The 16,879-nt window shown below is 31.1% G+C and overlaps 1 protein-coding gene across 2 annotated transcripts in view; it reads right to left on the bottom strand.

Moving 5' to 3' along the window:
- The window catches only part of LOC149484323 (lachesin-like), an 84,000-nt gene extending 73,114 nt beyond the window's left edge, over positions 1-10,886 (bottom strand). For both annotated transcript variants that reach the window (XM_089700463.1, XM_089700464.1), the window contains exon 1: positions 10,727-10,886. The gene's annotated coding sequence lies outside the window, so the exon portion shown is untranslated. The remainder of the gene's footprint in view (positions 1-10,726) is intronic.
- Positions 10,887-16,879: the final 5,993 nt, after the last annotated feature.

Below are 16,879 nucleotides of genomic sequence, written 5' to 3'. Positions count from 1 at the left end.
GTAGTATAGAATAAGTAACAAATTAATTATTATGGTTGAGGGTAAATCTGTTTCTTCGTAATAAATCAGTCTGTCGTTGAAGCCCGCCTTTCATTTACGTATCATCATGTTAATTCAATTTTTGCACTTACCACATTTAGATTTAAATTATTCGATTGAAGCCTTCTGAATAATAAAATGAAATTTTCAGGATAGCTATCTGATAGATAGAGCAAGTGTTTAAAAGTCAAACGGAAAATTTTTTTTATGTGATTTTATTTTTTTACGGGCCCTTGAAGTGGTGAACATACTGGGTAATTTTATCTTTCTTGCCATTTAATTATTTTTTTTATTCCATTCAAAGATCTAACGATAGTAAATGTTACCATACTGAATTGGCCTATCTTTCAGCTTAGCACACAAAAAAAATCAAGCATCTTCCGCAATCATTGACGTCAGCATGAGTGAAAATATCATCGTACTCGGCGATAGGTGAAAAATTGAAAAAATCGTCATAACTCCGAAAATACGAAAAATCGCATAACATACATGGGGGTGATTCGGATAGCCCTCTAGGTCCTCTACCTCTCAGCTTCCGTTCATCACTACTTTTTGGTACACCCTGTATAATATTAGCAATGAAGTATTATTTATTGAATTTTAAATGAAACTTTCACCAATAATAAGCTTGCTAGCTAACTTTGGATTTGACTGAGAGGGACTTTAGTGTTCTTATCAACAAGTTTACAGTTAGGCTAGGCGTCATGGCGGATTTCTGGTGTGCATATTCGATAAGCCGTCGTCATATTTATGGTATATATTTATGTCCTGTTTCACGTCTTCCGGATGTACTCTATTTAGTTTGACTGTAGATAAAACGACAAATATGTCAAAAGTGTTAAACGACGTTTATATTTTCGAAGCTTGCTGGTAAAAACGCGACACATATTCGTGAAAACTTAGCCTAAAGTAGTATCTTTTGAGTATAGCGTTTAATTTAATAATAATAAAAATAAAATAAAATAGCGTTACACGCGTAGCTGCTATGAAAATATACCCAATAATATATCCTCTATAACATAATTCCTTTAATTATCCTCTTTGTGGAGGTCACGATCCCTCGTGTACATTTAAATAAGAATTGTGCCTCAAATTTAGGATTACCTAGCCTTTATCTTATTACTGGAGATTACATTAGCAATTCTGCATGAATAAGGGTGCCGACAAATTCAAAATGAAAATTCGCTTCTTCACGTTTTAGATAACCGCCGGTTTATATTTTAACTATGTAAATGGCTAGTGTAAATTAATTTTGCTAATAACTCCTTGATTTTACTGTCCTGAATAAATGAGAGAGACCTTACAAATCTGAATGATATAAAATAATTTTAAAGTGTAAAATAAATTTGATTGATTTTTTTTGTGTATTATTAGTGTAGCTTGAATTGCCCATTTAATTGATAAGTTTTGTATTCTATTAGGGTAGGATGATATTAAAGTCACAATGAATGTATGACATACACGATAAACACTAACGTTGAAATAAAAATGTAATTATGTAATGTCAACACCTCTTGCAAACATAATTTTACATGACAATAAAACACCGTAAATACAAGAAAAAAATATAGTAGTCATGACCTATAAACCATTTCTAAAATTATTAAAAATTAGTTTCCTCTAAACCGTTTGTAGATACGTAATAAAAGAGATTCCGGTATTGCGGCAAAAATGAAATATGGGTGACACGAGCTAGGTCGGACACGGCCATTTTATATTTCAAAAGGACAGCTGACTGCTTCGAAATGAGCAATTATTTTTATTGGTCGTGTCCACAATTGGTTTTGTTCATGGTTATAACGCTAAGTTCATAGGAACGTAATGTGCAGTTGGGTGCCATAGTTGGGCTTTATTGCGTAGTTTATAAACCTATAATCCGTAGTGATATTATTTATGTGATGTACAATGCAGATCGGTATTATTGCGCATTTAAATTACCAGTCGTCCTATAACGGCTTCGCAAATATTTACAACTATGTACTTGTGAATTTTGTATGGAAGTATACCTTTAATAAGTATAAGGAGTAAATAGGCGAAGAGAAAGCGTATTGCGCAACATTGGATGGGCAAATAAAGTTGTTATTTGCACAAACCATCTATTCGGGTTGTTTTGAATGACTAATTTTAGGTTCAGTGACATAATAAATTAGAGCATTAGACCTATTCTTTCAACACGCCAAACGAGCGCTTTTAGATTCTATAACAATTACGATACCGATTTCTTCACCTTCACCACTCAAATCAAACTCTACCTTACCACTAACACAATAAATAACATAATGAATTAACAAATAGCTCATACCTCCCATAATCCAGCACGTCCTCAGTAATTATTTGAGGATGTTTCAGCTGTGAGGCGTTTAATCAAGCCGAGGGTAATAAGTTGTGACCCGGGGCGGGACACGGACGGGAATGTAGTAAATAGCAGTTAATTCCTTATAATAATGAGGTGGTTTATTGTTGATAACATTAAGAGGTTTACTGTAAAAATATACAGGGATTTAGATATTGAAGCGATTCGATAGTAGTATAAGATTAAAATATCGATTCAGAAGTTATTGCGGTGCAGTCTATAATAAGATCTTTTAGTTCTGTGTATGTGACTATTTCTTTTGATCAAAGGTAGTTTTCACGTTTTAAATGTTTTATGCTAGGTCTTTCTTCTTGTCCTGGGTTTTAATGTATGCTAAAATACGGAATAATAATCTGAAAAGACACTGCAGAAATTTCTACGGGTAAACGAATAGGTAACTAACACAATTTTATAATATTGACAAAAATAAAATGTAAGGTTTAGCTCTCATTGCTCTATATAACAAGATAATAAGTTCCACGTCTAAAATATTATCTTACATACTTACAGAGTGGAATGTAAACACCGAAGTAATAACATAAGTAATTGATTTTCGTGTACTTTTCTCTCCGTTCGTTTGTCTTCAACTAAGAGTGCTTTTTGTTCGTACATTATGTCGGTGAAATTCATTGATTCAATAGGTTAAGGTAAATTGACTGGTCTAAGTATAAAAAACTGTGCTATTTTTAACACGCTTTTATTAGCTTCACTTGTATGTTTGTAAACACAAAAATATAAGCAGACGATTATTTCAAACACATTTCTTAATAAAACCAACTTCATATAGGTACTCTATTACAATAAATCTATACTAATATTATAAAGCTGAAGAGTTTGTTTGTTTGTTTGTTTGAACGCGCTAATCTCGGAAACTACTGGTCCGATTTAAAAAATTCTTTCGGTGTTAGTAAGCTCATTTATCGAGGAAGGTTATAGGCTATATATCATCACGCTACGACCAACAGGAGCGAAGCCACGGGGGTGAAACCGCGGGGAGTAGCTAGTGCAATATAAATTGTAACACACAGAACTATATCGAGATAGTTCTGTGTTGTAACACATTTGCAGAACTCGTTGTATTCCAGTGGAATGCCGAAGAATGTTCCAGACCAACTTGGACATAGCGATTCGTTTGGAACAATTTGTTGGCTTTTTCATACGCGTAGTTTAACATTTTGGACTACATTGTTGCTGTTAGATGTAGTGAATGCGATTTTCACTACTGTCACTGAATAAGGATGTTCATTATTTACGACAATAGATTCCTAAAAATTGCACCAAATTGAATATTAATTTGTTTACTGTTAGTTAAACAGATTACTAAATAGTTAGTATGTAAGTAATACCTCGGATAAGGTTTCAATATTTATGTACCTCTACAAGTAGGTATATATTTCACTATATATTATATCTAATACTTTACATTATGTAATGAGATCAATTTAAACTTATATTACAAACCTGAGGTAGATAACAATTTATATCATCATCAAAAGATATTACAGATCGTGTTCATTATTCAACGTATAACCAAAAACTGTAGTACAACTCATTTATTAAAAAGCACTTATCCATAATTTACTTTATAACTCGAAACAAAAGATATTTTGATAGCATATTTCTTTAGCACTTCCACTTTTAAATTGGCTTAAAACTAACGAAAGAGCTGGTTTATTCAACGCCAGAAGATAATCAGGGAAAATAAACTCCTATTTCCATTGTATTAGAGTTGTTTTTCTTTAAAATTGAGTTCTTAGAGTGTAAATTTTCTCAGGTCAGGCGTAAGTTGTAAAAGCTCAGTTAGAATCTCGTCTAAATGAGGATAGAAAAAGTTTTTCAAACATTTATTCTCAATTACTGGACCATTTTATGTGGAACCGAGTAGGAGCTAACGCTGGGCTTTACAAGATTGTGCCGGCATAGATAAAAAGCCTTGGAATAGATCGTTTAGAGTGTTTTAAAGACCAGATTCTAAAGCATTAAATTTATTGTATTGCTCGAAGTTCACTTAGAAGAGACCTTTCTTTTTATAACCAACATAATAGGTACCTATTACATATAGAAATAATATGTAGGCTACATAATTGTATTAGTGTAAAAAATATTTATTACATAGAGCAACATTTAGAACGAAAAACCGAACACTAGAAGGCCGAGTCTTAAAACAATACTCAGGTAAAGGAAAAAATATTTATGTTCAACTACAAAAACTTTTCACGAGTTGTATTTATGACTATTGGCTAGACAGTTGAGTCTCAATAACCTTTGTATAATCCACATTCAGACATTATTTTTCTCACCCAGAAAATTTAAGGGGCTAAGTTAGGATATACCTAAAATATATATTTTCAAGCAATATTGTAAAATACGAGGTAGATAACAACAATTAAAGGAAACCACGTTTTCGCGACAACGAAATTATGAGCTTGTTATGAAATTCCTTCATATATTTCGTAACTTCAAGATAGCTTCAACACGTGGCTTACCTTGCTATACCAGATGACTAAAATCCTATTATATTGTAATATTACTAGCTAGCTAGCTTATATAAAAATTGATAAATTAATTTGAGAATAATTGTTTCATACATATTCAAAACTATTACTGCAAGGATTAGATATTTCGTGAGAAGGACCTATTTTGTCTTAAGAGTGCTCAATGATACTAATGCTTAGATCTAAATCAAGCATCTCTCGATAAAGATAGATTTATTTATATTAATAAGACTTCAATTATAATATGTATGCCGATAATTATTATAACTAAATGATAAATCATAGTTTTTAATCAAGTAATCAAGGAGGTTATCAATTCGGCAGGTGTGTTTTTTTTTTGAATAATATTCGTTCATCAAAAATAATATAAAAACAAATATACAAAGAAAACACGTGACCCATAAAAACGTTGAACCAGGCTTAAACCAGACCATGTCATATTGAAATGACATTATGTGCGCGATATTAAATTCCCAGTGAAAATGAATTTAAAATTACCTCTTCTAGACGGTGTTTATGAAAAAATATCATCATTTTATAATTGAAACCGCAGCAAAATAAACTCATCATTGGGAATTTTATAATAAATAAAATAACGAGGGAAACGCTGGGATAATGTAAATATATAAAATTATAGGAAAACAAGCTGTTTTATTATGGTTATTTTAAATAGATTGAAGTTATCCATCCATATAAAATAAACGAGTATTTGAGAATTATACGTGTAAAAGCGTATATCAATGCGTTAATAGAACTATTTTTAATACATAATATTATGGTTCTGCAAGGAAGCATTCGGGTCACCTGATTTTCACATAAGTGTGCAAGGCACCGTTTGCTAGAGACACATAGTATCTTTACTTTAAAAGCACATTGTCGTAATTTTTCGGGAGCATGGCATGTAGCAGATCTTATTCCTTGTTGGATTTTAGTTTAGCATTTTTAACTCTCCTGGCAGTTATTTTTATTACTGATATTTAAATCGAGCACGATTTATTAATACTTGTCGAATAATTTTACATTTTTTTAGGAACTAGCTGTGCCGCGTGGTTTCACCCGCATTACTCCGCTCCTGTTGGTCTTAGCATGATGATATTATATAGCCTATATTACTCGTGGATAATGTAGCTTTCGAATCAAGAAAAAAATTTTCAAAATCGGTCCAGTAGTTTATGAGCCTATTCATTACAATCAAACAAACAAACAAACAAAGTTTTCCTCTTTATAATATTAGTGTAGATTACACATTCAATAACATTTTTGTAATATAAAACCAGGATTGATGATTTTCCGCCTAGTTATTTCGACTATACCGCTACCAATAAATATTTGTAGAGCACACGGTAAATAATATTATTGATAATCTATACATATAATAAATCTATACATATAATAAATCTGTAGAAGGGTCAATTCTGTACATTGAAAATATTGAAAAAATAAATAGCAGGGGGTGTTACTGGATCGATACCAAGCCCAAATATGTGATTAAAAAAATTTTTGTCTGTCTGTCTGTCTGTATGTGAAGACATCACGTGAAAACTAACGGTTCGATTTCGATGAAACTTGGTATAATTATACCTTATTATCCTGGGCGTAAAATAGGATACTTTTTATCCTGAAAAAATACGAAGAAAAAAAATAATCTTAATTTTTCAGTTTTATCCATAGACGTTGTTCTGTAGAACAGCGAACACACGTTGGGTATTATTATAGGCCTAGCCGTATTTGAGTCCAATAGATATTTATAAGATGTTATTGTCAGAGTTACTCAAAATGGAGAAATAAACCATCCACGCGAAGACCGACATCAGCGCGGACAGAGTCGCGGGCGGAAGCTAGTAATAAATATACACGTCACCAATACACATCAACCTTTTATGAATTCACATTGAAGCATCACTCAACTTTTTCAACATTGCACGAAACCAACCATTATCATTCAAACATGCAAATGAACGGACGGACGTCTTAATGATACCGAAATTTCAATAGTGAACTTGGGAGTTACAAATATTTCTGTCTCGTGGGATAGAGACGCGGTTCCTTTGTTAGACATCCATTCAACTGAGTCGCGGGGGATGGGATTCTGAGCTTTGAATCTGGATAAATGCATGATTCATATGCCAAAGGTTGACGTGACAGTTTTAAGATATTATTTTAAGGAGTTTTTAACGTTATTATATGGAGAATCTTATATGAAAAAATTAACTATAATTTGGCACACACACGCACAAAACTCATACTACAGTGATATCTGTATTATTTCCGCACTGTGGTTCAGAAATTTCTAAACGTTTCCACAATGTTTCTCGTTTACTTAACTACTAGAAATTGGTTGAGTTTTTCTTGCGAGTCTAGTTATAGATTTAGTTTATCGTTTAAAGATATTTAAAGTCCTTTTTTCGTATAGTTTAATTTACAAAGTCTTCCATCTGTTACACCGAACATTTGTTAAAAACAAATAAGCTTTATCCTTTTTTTTGTGATTTTAGACCACCTTGACGACCCAAGTATTGTTTATGCCATAACTATGAAATAGTTAGATGGATAGATATAGGTAATTATAACAGTTTGAACAGGACTAGGGATTTATTTTTATAACCTAATAATCGTATAAAGACTAGCTGCTGAATCGTTAATATTGTATAAACCTATCAAGAAATTAATCGCATTTCAGCCTAGAAACACATGTAACTATGGAATTCTACTTTTATTAGTATTTAATTATATATTTAGTATTTAATTATATTTGAATACGTGATATGTAATTATAATTTCCAACGTAAACGAAATTTTATACGTTATATATCCGGTGATGATAACATTATTTTTGTTCGAAATTGTGCTTTTTATTCCGTCACATTCAGTTGATTGCTTTCTTATCTGTATTATCCTCCTGTTAACGTTATAAAAATGTTTGTAATACAGAAATTATAAACGAATAATGTAAATATAGAAAAGTAATAATATAACATTATACAGGTTGTCCCACTATATGTATACTAAGCGCGAAGGAACTTGTAGTCTTGCATACACTGATCACCTAAAAAATACTTAAACAACAAAATTACGCCTAAATTTTTGCTAAATTTTTCCTTAAAATTCATGTTTTCTATTCTAGCTTCGCGCAGCCCTCATATAACGCTTTGCTAATGTGAGCATTTTGTCTATGAAAACATAATCTTAAACGATAGGTGGGACACCCTGTATATTCCTAATGGGTTTCAGCGCCATAGGAGTATTTAAGTAAGTATATAAAATGAAAGACTTTGCAACGTTTTATGATTGTTTATTCGGCTGTTCGGTTCCGACGGACTCAACTAAAGAAATCAAAAAATATAGCCTGTGTCACTCAGGAATAATGTATCTGTCTAACGGCGAAAGAAATATCAAAGTTAGTAAGTTGTATATGTTTTCATTTTGTAGATATAATAACATATTTGCAAAAATAAACGCACATTATGAATTTTAAACATGATTTGTTCGGTTTTTAGAAGCATTATTTTTCAGATAATAATGGAAGTAAAAATGATATGTAATCCTCCAAGTAAACGCGAGAGTTGGTAGAGATAAATTGATAGACATTTGTTACTCTTTCAATAGAGGATAAATAAATGTTAGATAGGCTCTGACCTGGAGATTGTCTATGTGATATATTAGTTTTAAATCGGGTTTTACTTGAAAAATTCATAATCTAAAACTAGTATGTTTATAAAAAGTTATGTAGAGTTTCATGTAGAGTCATTAAGAAAATTGGTGAATATCATCGGAAGATTGTATTATTAAGTAAGCACGGTATTCGTATAGACATACATATTATCTTAATAATGTATCTAGTACGGGTTAAAATGTTATAACATGTTTTCATGTTATTTAAATTATTCCGTCGGCTAAAAGTAAAGCTACGTACCCTGTACAAAAGTGATAAATAATAATTAGTAAAAGAAGTAAAAACAATTTAGAATATTTAGTAGGTAGTCTTATTGTTGAGGTTAAGTTATGATAAGTAGGAACGCGTAGACATACTCGTAGAACACAGCGGATTTCTGTCGGTAGGTCCAGGCATAATTATGGCAAAGGTATGATGATGAAAATCTTTCAGCCTTATTATGCATATAATTGATTTCCTTTTTTACCGGTAGGTTCATATCTGAATTATTATTTGCGATCTGACTTTATAATGTTAAGGGCAGAGTTTAAGGCCGTAGGCTACTGGATTTTAAAACTTACGAATAAAAATTCTTCGTAAATTTAAATTTAAAAACAAACTAAGCAAATATCGTGTGCTATTCTAAATAAAACACCTAATTAATTTTTAAGTTAATAATATGATGAGGGAACAAGCAAAATTATCACCGCGATCTGGTATACGACGGTAATTATGGATGTGAAAATTGCAAGCTATTTATTGATAGTTCTGCTGTTAACATTTTCCTTCAAAAATTTAGTTTTCCTTTAGATAATTTTCCCCGGTTTTGCTTGCGTGTAGGTATCTAGCTTACATTACGGCGCAGTGGCCGTTCCGCTTACAAAACAACATTTAAGTTTACGGCTAAATACAATATATTATATTTCTCAAAAAGAATAAATATAGGTGATTATATTAATATAATCACCTATAGAGACGTAAATAAACAGATAATAAAAACATATAAATCTCGCTAAGCGTAGTACTACAGTAAAATAAAAATATTATATAATGTAGAATGCAGATAGGAATTATGAATAAAAGGAAACGAGAGGCATTATAATACCTGTTTACCACCTGTTTAAGGGATGATTGAAAATAAGGATTTAGTGTAGGTATTTGCAAGTGAAATTATTTATGCGAAATTTTGTGAAATCGGTACAGCAGTTTAGTTCAAATAGTAAAACTTCACGTTTAAAATAGATGGTACTTTTTTATTACTCTACATAAAAAAGTGCCATCTTTTTTATTTTAAAAATATATTGTAGTGTAAAAGATATGAACGCGCGAATACTGCGGGATGTCTAAAATAGTAAAGCAGATAATATATCTCGTTCTTCTAAGTGTTTCGTTATATTTTATATAAAATGTCATAAAAAAGTATTTTTATTTCTTTTTTCTCCGTGTGAGAGCAATAACGCATGTCTATGTGATATTATGTCTACAAGAACAAATGTCTGCTCTATGTAGCATTTGAATCAATTTAATTTATGTTAGAGCTTTATAAGCTATAATTAAATATGAAAAAGCATGTGTTTCTTTATTTTTGAAAAAGAATTTCATACTTTAACAAAAAAAATATATTTATGTATGGTCTCTTGCGTAAGCTACGATAAGTCAAGATAGAGCCATGTTTAAAATTATTTTTTAACAAAAATAAATGGACTTATCGCTGGACGTCATATTTTTTGAAAAGTGTGTTGCTTTTAGAGATTTGGCGTAAATATTTTTTATTAAATATGATATTTTCAATATGTAAATACCCTTAATGCTTTTAAATTTTAATTTTCCTAAGATTTATACATTTGCTTTCATATTAAAATAAAGTACTTTAAATATTGTATGAAAATCTAAACGTTATTTTGCACTGAATAATGGGCACCTAATGTCCTCATTAGGAGTTATCATTATGATATCTAGTAGAAGCAAATATTATTTTGTGATCATAATGTATGGTATTTATAAAAATCTTGTACTGCACTCAAATAAATCATGCGAACTGCTAAGACTTTCAATCAATATAAGTAGGAAATAATGATGTCCCATTTTTCTTTTAATTACAAAAAATACACGCATATTATTTTTTTCGGCGCATTGCAATTTTTTTTCTTATCGCTATAAAGTTTAACTAACTAAGTTAACCTATACCTTATACAGTAGTTTCATCCGAAAACACAATGTTTAAAATCCATCAACTTTTCTCATTAACAGAGCACAGTCAACAAAAAGCACACCCGATGACGTCGTGAAAAAGTTTCCGAACTTTTTGCCAGGAAGTGCGAGCCGACATTCGTGCGCACGCCGCGACCGCCCGCGATACACTGAGGCTCAACTCCGCCGCCACCCCCATTCGAACACGGCAAAGGATCCAGTTGGTTACATGGTAAGATCGAAATTTGATCGCAGTTAGAATGAGCGCGTACTAAGACAGGTCTCGGGTAATTTAGCCAGAAAAGGCATGGCGCATGCGTTCGGTCGTTCAACCCTTGCAGTGCGCTGCATCGTGGTCCATTACCTCGATTTTTGGATACATTTTGCGGTAACATCCTTTCTGCCTTTTGTGTGTGGTGATGGGGCTGTCGCGTGGCGTGTGAATGGTCGCACAGAACAATACGGACTAGTGTCCAACTTTTTACGTTAGCGCCAATTTGTTCATTTATTGACGGTACTATGTTTCGCTAATCGTGTTCTGTTTTTCTTTTTTTACGGTGGAGAAAACTAGTATATTATTTTTTTGAAAAATTTTCATGAAATGGCAAGCAATTTATATAAAAATATAGCTGATTTCATATAATGTGGAGTATTTTCAAAGTATTTTGAAAATTAGCTATAATTTTATATAAAATGCTTTAGGTATATTTATTTGTAAAAGAAAACTAAAAAAATTATAGAGTTATCTAGTAAATTTTTAATAATACGTGGAATGCTTTATTTTCAGAAGCCGCGTACGAATAAGGCATTTTTTCAGGCGACTTTAGTCTCTACTTTTTCTGTTTTCAGAATAGAAATTTTAATTTTTAAATTAATTTTTTTTTTCTATTATGGGTGGATTTATATCATAGAGTTAGAACAAGAGCATTATTTCGTGATCATTAAGTATAATATTTTCTTTCTTTTAATATAATAAGCGAGAAAGCTTGTTAGTATGTGTGAATGTATGTACTGGTGTTTGTTTGTTACTCTTTCAGGCAATAGCAGCTGATCGGATTATAAGAAGATAGATGTTCAAAACAATAATCTTCGTAATATCATGTGCTAACATCGGCTATTTTTTACCCAGGTTTTACGCGCGTAACGCCGCGAGTTTCAGCTAGTTTATTTAAAGAACTGAATATTTGCGCTTGTAATAGAGGAAATACTATAAATAAATAAATCGAAATTAAATACGAACAATAACTAAGCATAATATTTCTATTGTTCTATGAAATGTATAGTAAGCGTGTAATTAGATTCCATTGTTCTTTGTAAATGAATGAATTTCATAAGGTTTAAGCGTTTTTGGTTAATTAACTATAAAATAATAAAATACTGTTACAGTTTCGCGGACACATTCATTATGTATTTAAATTTTATATTGTTTGCTTTATATTTATTGAAAATTTGAAGCCGTTTTTGTTGTGCGTAAAGTTAAATAAGAACGGCAGAAAGCATATTATGATTTATGATACATTTTAAAGAAAGATAGCATTTATTCTTACCGCATTTATTTTTCAGTATCACACTGTTGAAAAGAAAACACATTAAAAAAACTTCAGACTAAAATGGTACAGAAGGGGAGAAAGATGTCTCCAAAAATAATGCTTTAACGTGAACATAGAGCATCAATTAGCTCTAGAATGAGTTATTATTAGTAAATGTTAATCAATCAATAAATAAAGAATACATTCAAACTCTATATGAAAACTCAGCAAAGAGAAAAATTAAAAACATGTATTGCTCTACAATATACATATTATTATTATGTCCGCACTTACTTATTTAATAGTCGATAAAAAGTTGTTAAATTAGTAACATTACAAATAAACCGTGTCATTATTAAAATTAAGAACATTATCACAAAGCCAGTTAATATAATGCCGGATAACATCTCAACAAACCGGGCTTGAAGTAAAATTCTAAATTGCAACAACGGCATTCACTAAAAACACATTTCACTACGAGCAGTTGCTACTTTTAATCAAAACCAATGTTTGAAACTGGAATCAACTTGTACAAACTGGTTTCATGCAGTCATTTCCATTTTTGTTATTGAATAAAATGTTATTTTTTGTTATTTGCGAACAGTAAACATTGTTTATACGTAACTAATTGTTACGAGTAGCCGAGGCTGGATAAACTATGGTTGAATTTGATTTCACAATTGGGTTGCTTTATTTTTAGTAAAATGTAGCTAGTGAAATTTGATGCGTTGCTTATTGTATTGTTGTAACGTTTAAAAATAAAGGGTAAATGTTACTGTCAATGAAAATTTCAATTAATATTTAAAATATGTGTGTTGCACAAGTGTTGCATAATAAATATGAATGTCACTATGAAATATAGAGTAGGTGCTATTAGAATAACAAATAAGAACATTGAATATAATAAACATAAGAACATACTGACCTAAAATACAGGTAATTTTTATTACCTAGTTTAGACACTAGTCTCACACTTATTTATATGTACTGAAAATGTGTAAACTTACTTATGTAACTGATGTGAGAAAATAAACTCTTTTTTTTTTTATACTCATAACTTGACTGTTAAAAGACGAGGTCTTACTAATCTACCTCATTCAACAAAATTATTTCAGGTCATTAAATCAATACACTATTAGGTCTACACTATTTAGGGTACCTATACACTATACAGCCACTTACACAGTCCTTTAGAATGCGTTCTAACCGAGTGGGCTCGCATTAGCCGATAGTATTGTAGGCAGGTAACGTGATCACTGAACCCGGCTTATCGCAGTCAATACCTAATGTCGGTATTATGTGCTACTCAATTATGTACGCTCTCCTTAATATAAGCCCGTTTCGTATACTGCTTGTACTGAAATCGGTGGCTAAAATAACGATTCATGACCCAACTGAGACTTTATATTCTGATTTTCTGTAGTGTCATGACGAAGTATTTTTTGTATGAAGATGAAAATAGTTTAGTCGTGTTCTGTATAAATTGCAGAAAATAAAATTGTATGTTTCAATATTGGTTATTGGAGAAGAAGGAGGGTGATCCTCGAACAGTCTACTCAACTAGCCGGCCGTTATAGCCCCGATGAATGACGTTGAAAAGTTGTATATTTGCTCTGTAGCGAAACCATTCACTTGCACCATCCAAAGCAAGCATCCAAAGAGTCGCTACAATAATCATATCACCAGCATAGGTTTGGAGATAGCCTATCACGTAAAATAAGACATTTTTGCAGGCTCATCTAACCATTGCATCGCTCATATATTTCTAATTATTTAATATAAAATAACTAATCGGCAATATAATGTTAAAGATCTAGTAACGTACACTGCATTGCACGTTTTTGTACACTAGATTTTTTCCGCCTCTTTGTATGTAAATGGACATGTTTTCGCAGTATTATTATATTCTTCATTATCATTGTATTATGATCTGGTGAGATAACCATATTCTGGGATGATAACTAAATTATATTAAGATAATACATACTTCTGCGTCATTTACACTAATAATGATTTGTAAAGGCTAAAAAGATTATTCCTGAGTAACTTACATCATGTTCTTATAGTATTCCTGGAAAATCTAAAAGATTTAGAGTATATTATCATGTTACTATTTTACGAAGTGAGCTTATAGCGCCTGTTAACTATTAATTTATCTGTAATATAATGTTTAACAACGGAAACAAAAGGACGGGTCTTCCGAATCTTTATGTCTGGCTTATATGACTCATCATTTATTTTTCCATTAAAACAATACTAATGTTTAATATTAGTATTGATAGATAAGATACTGTACAGCTGATACGAAACTAACAAACTAATACCAGGGCACCATAAAATCCAACAATTAATTCAGTTGCAGAAGCTACAATGAAACAGATAATAACAATATACAGGACTCGTGGGAGCAATTAGTCAAGGCATAAATTCACGCAGTAATAAACAAATTAATAAAGGAATTTCAATGTAGCGGTAATCAAAGACGCGGAGTGCAGCGAATGCAATATGCATAGTATTGGATCAATCGAATTTGTCGATATCACCTGCTTTGCTAGACCGTCTGTGGCGTAAAATGTTGCTTTCATTTACACACTACTAATTAATATTATTTAAAAATTGTTTGTAAATAGTGTTATGTATTATGTTATGTACATATGTTTTTTGACTGGTTAAAAAACCTAATATAATGAAAGAAACATTTTGTAAGTTTTAGGTGCATAAACTGAAACTCTACATTTGATATTTTGGAAGTTTAAGTTATTTTAATTATTCTATTACTTTTTCAGAGCGCAGGTGTCAGACGCTCTTACTTTAAAAACTATAAATCATATTTTGAATGTAATGTATCTACGTATGTACGTGTTTTTTTTAATTAAGTATAATAAATTAACACATTTTTTTAAATTTTCTAATTCAATATTTTTTTATCTACAATAAGCCTAATTTACAGATAATCTATGCACTTAAATAGATCTGCGAAATATAATTTAATTGTTTTCATTAAAATTACAAACATAAACAAGGCAACAATTCTGACGCAGAAATATTATTTAAACCTCCGGAGCCGGGGGATTTGCGGTTTTATGGCGCGATCGACAGCCTTAATATAACTGCAAATCAGGAGTGAAAATGTCAGTTTACAAACCGTAATTTATTGTGCTAATACTTCGCGATTAGAGTGTAAAACATTTATTTGGTTTCGTTAACCATTATTGTACACAACAAACATAGTAGGTATACAAAATAGCCACTGATTAAAGGACGAAGAAATCTGTAGTTTACGATTTCGTCGGGTGTACAAGACCTACATAATTTTAAAATGGGACTAGAGTAGACTTTTAAATATTAGAAATTAATAGAAACCTCTCTTACTATTCAATCTGATTTTCAACTAATCAAATGCATAAATTTTATTTAACAAACATTCCACATACCTGTAGGTATCAGTAAAATATCAGTAAAATATCGAAATCATTATTGATTTGGATCTAGTAGTTAGTAGTTGTAGTAGTTGAGTACGTACTCACTTTCTCGTTTATATTATGAAAGATTTATTGAATCAAGAAAAATAAGACGGGATACATTTTAGCGCTGCTGTAACTAAATCGTTAGCAATTAACGTCAAATCAGAGCTGCAGCCGAAACAGAGTAGTAGATATTAGACGAACGGACGTAGCATTTCCTCATTAAGTTATTGAAAATAAGTACAAATTCACTACGTCGTAGACATAGATATTTTTACTACTGAATAGAAATGGACCCATATAATATGTTTCCACTGCTGGGACACGGGCCTCCTATGAGGGTACAGGCGAGGGTAGTCCATCACGCTGGCCATGTGCGGGTTGGCAGATTATATAGAAATTGGCCTGTATAAAGTTGCTATCCGCTTCTTCTCTCTTTTTCTTTTGTATTGTTAGATCTTTCAAGCTGCGCAACGGAATATGGTGCGTGTTTTTTTTAATAGATAGAGCAGTTTTAATATATAATTTGTTAAGTTTTAGACAACGCGGGTAAAGTTGCACTAGGTAGTAAGCTAGTTATTAATATTTTGAAGTTGTTTGTATAATATTAAAGCATAAATTAAATATATAACATATACTAACTAATCACATGTATATTTGTACTAAGAATAATTGAGATAAACTAGTTTACAATATGGCAATATTCTACTTATTATTGCAAGCGTAGAAAAAGTCTTTCCTCCCAGGTGTAATAATGAATGATCACTAATAGATTTCGCTAGGGAAAGTAAATATCGCAAGCTTTTTAATCGCTTAATATGCAGTTATTTTTATGTATGTTACACGATTTTGCACTCTTATGATATAAACAAAAAAATAATATATTCAAATAGTATTTCAAATGTGATAAATTGTTTAAAAAATTTAATTCATAGATACTAGTTTTGGAATTTAATTAGTCAAAATTTACATTTCAAACTATCACATTTACTTACATTACCTTTGTATCAAACATTTATTGATCAAATCAGCATTATAAGATATCAATTATCACGGCACGCTGATGGAATACTATAAAATGACTACCAATATGTCTATTGCATTACATAGCAATGTACATATTACAGTACGTAATTTATTCATCTAACATACACCCA

This window comes from Colias philodice, chromosome 11, assembly GCF_061535455.1.
Source record: "Colias philodice isolate Cphi_HAF_F1 chromosome 11, ilColPhil1 Martin Lab GWU primary, whole genome shotgun sequence".
Taxonomy (NCBI): domain Eukaryota; kingdom Metazoa; phylum Arthropoda; class Insecta; order Lepidoptera; family Pieridae; genus Colias; species Colias philodice.
The sequence above is the reverse complement of the archived record's forward strand: the minus strand, read 5'-3'. Positions and strand labels throughout refer to the sequence as shown.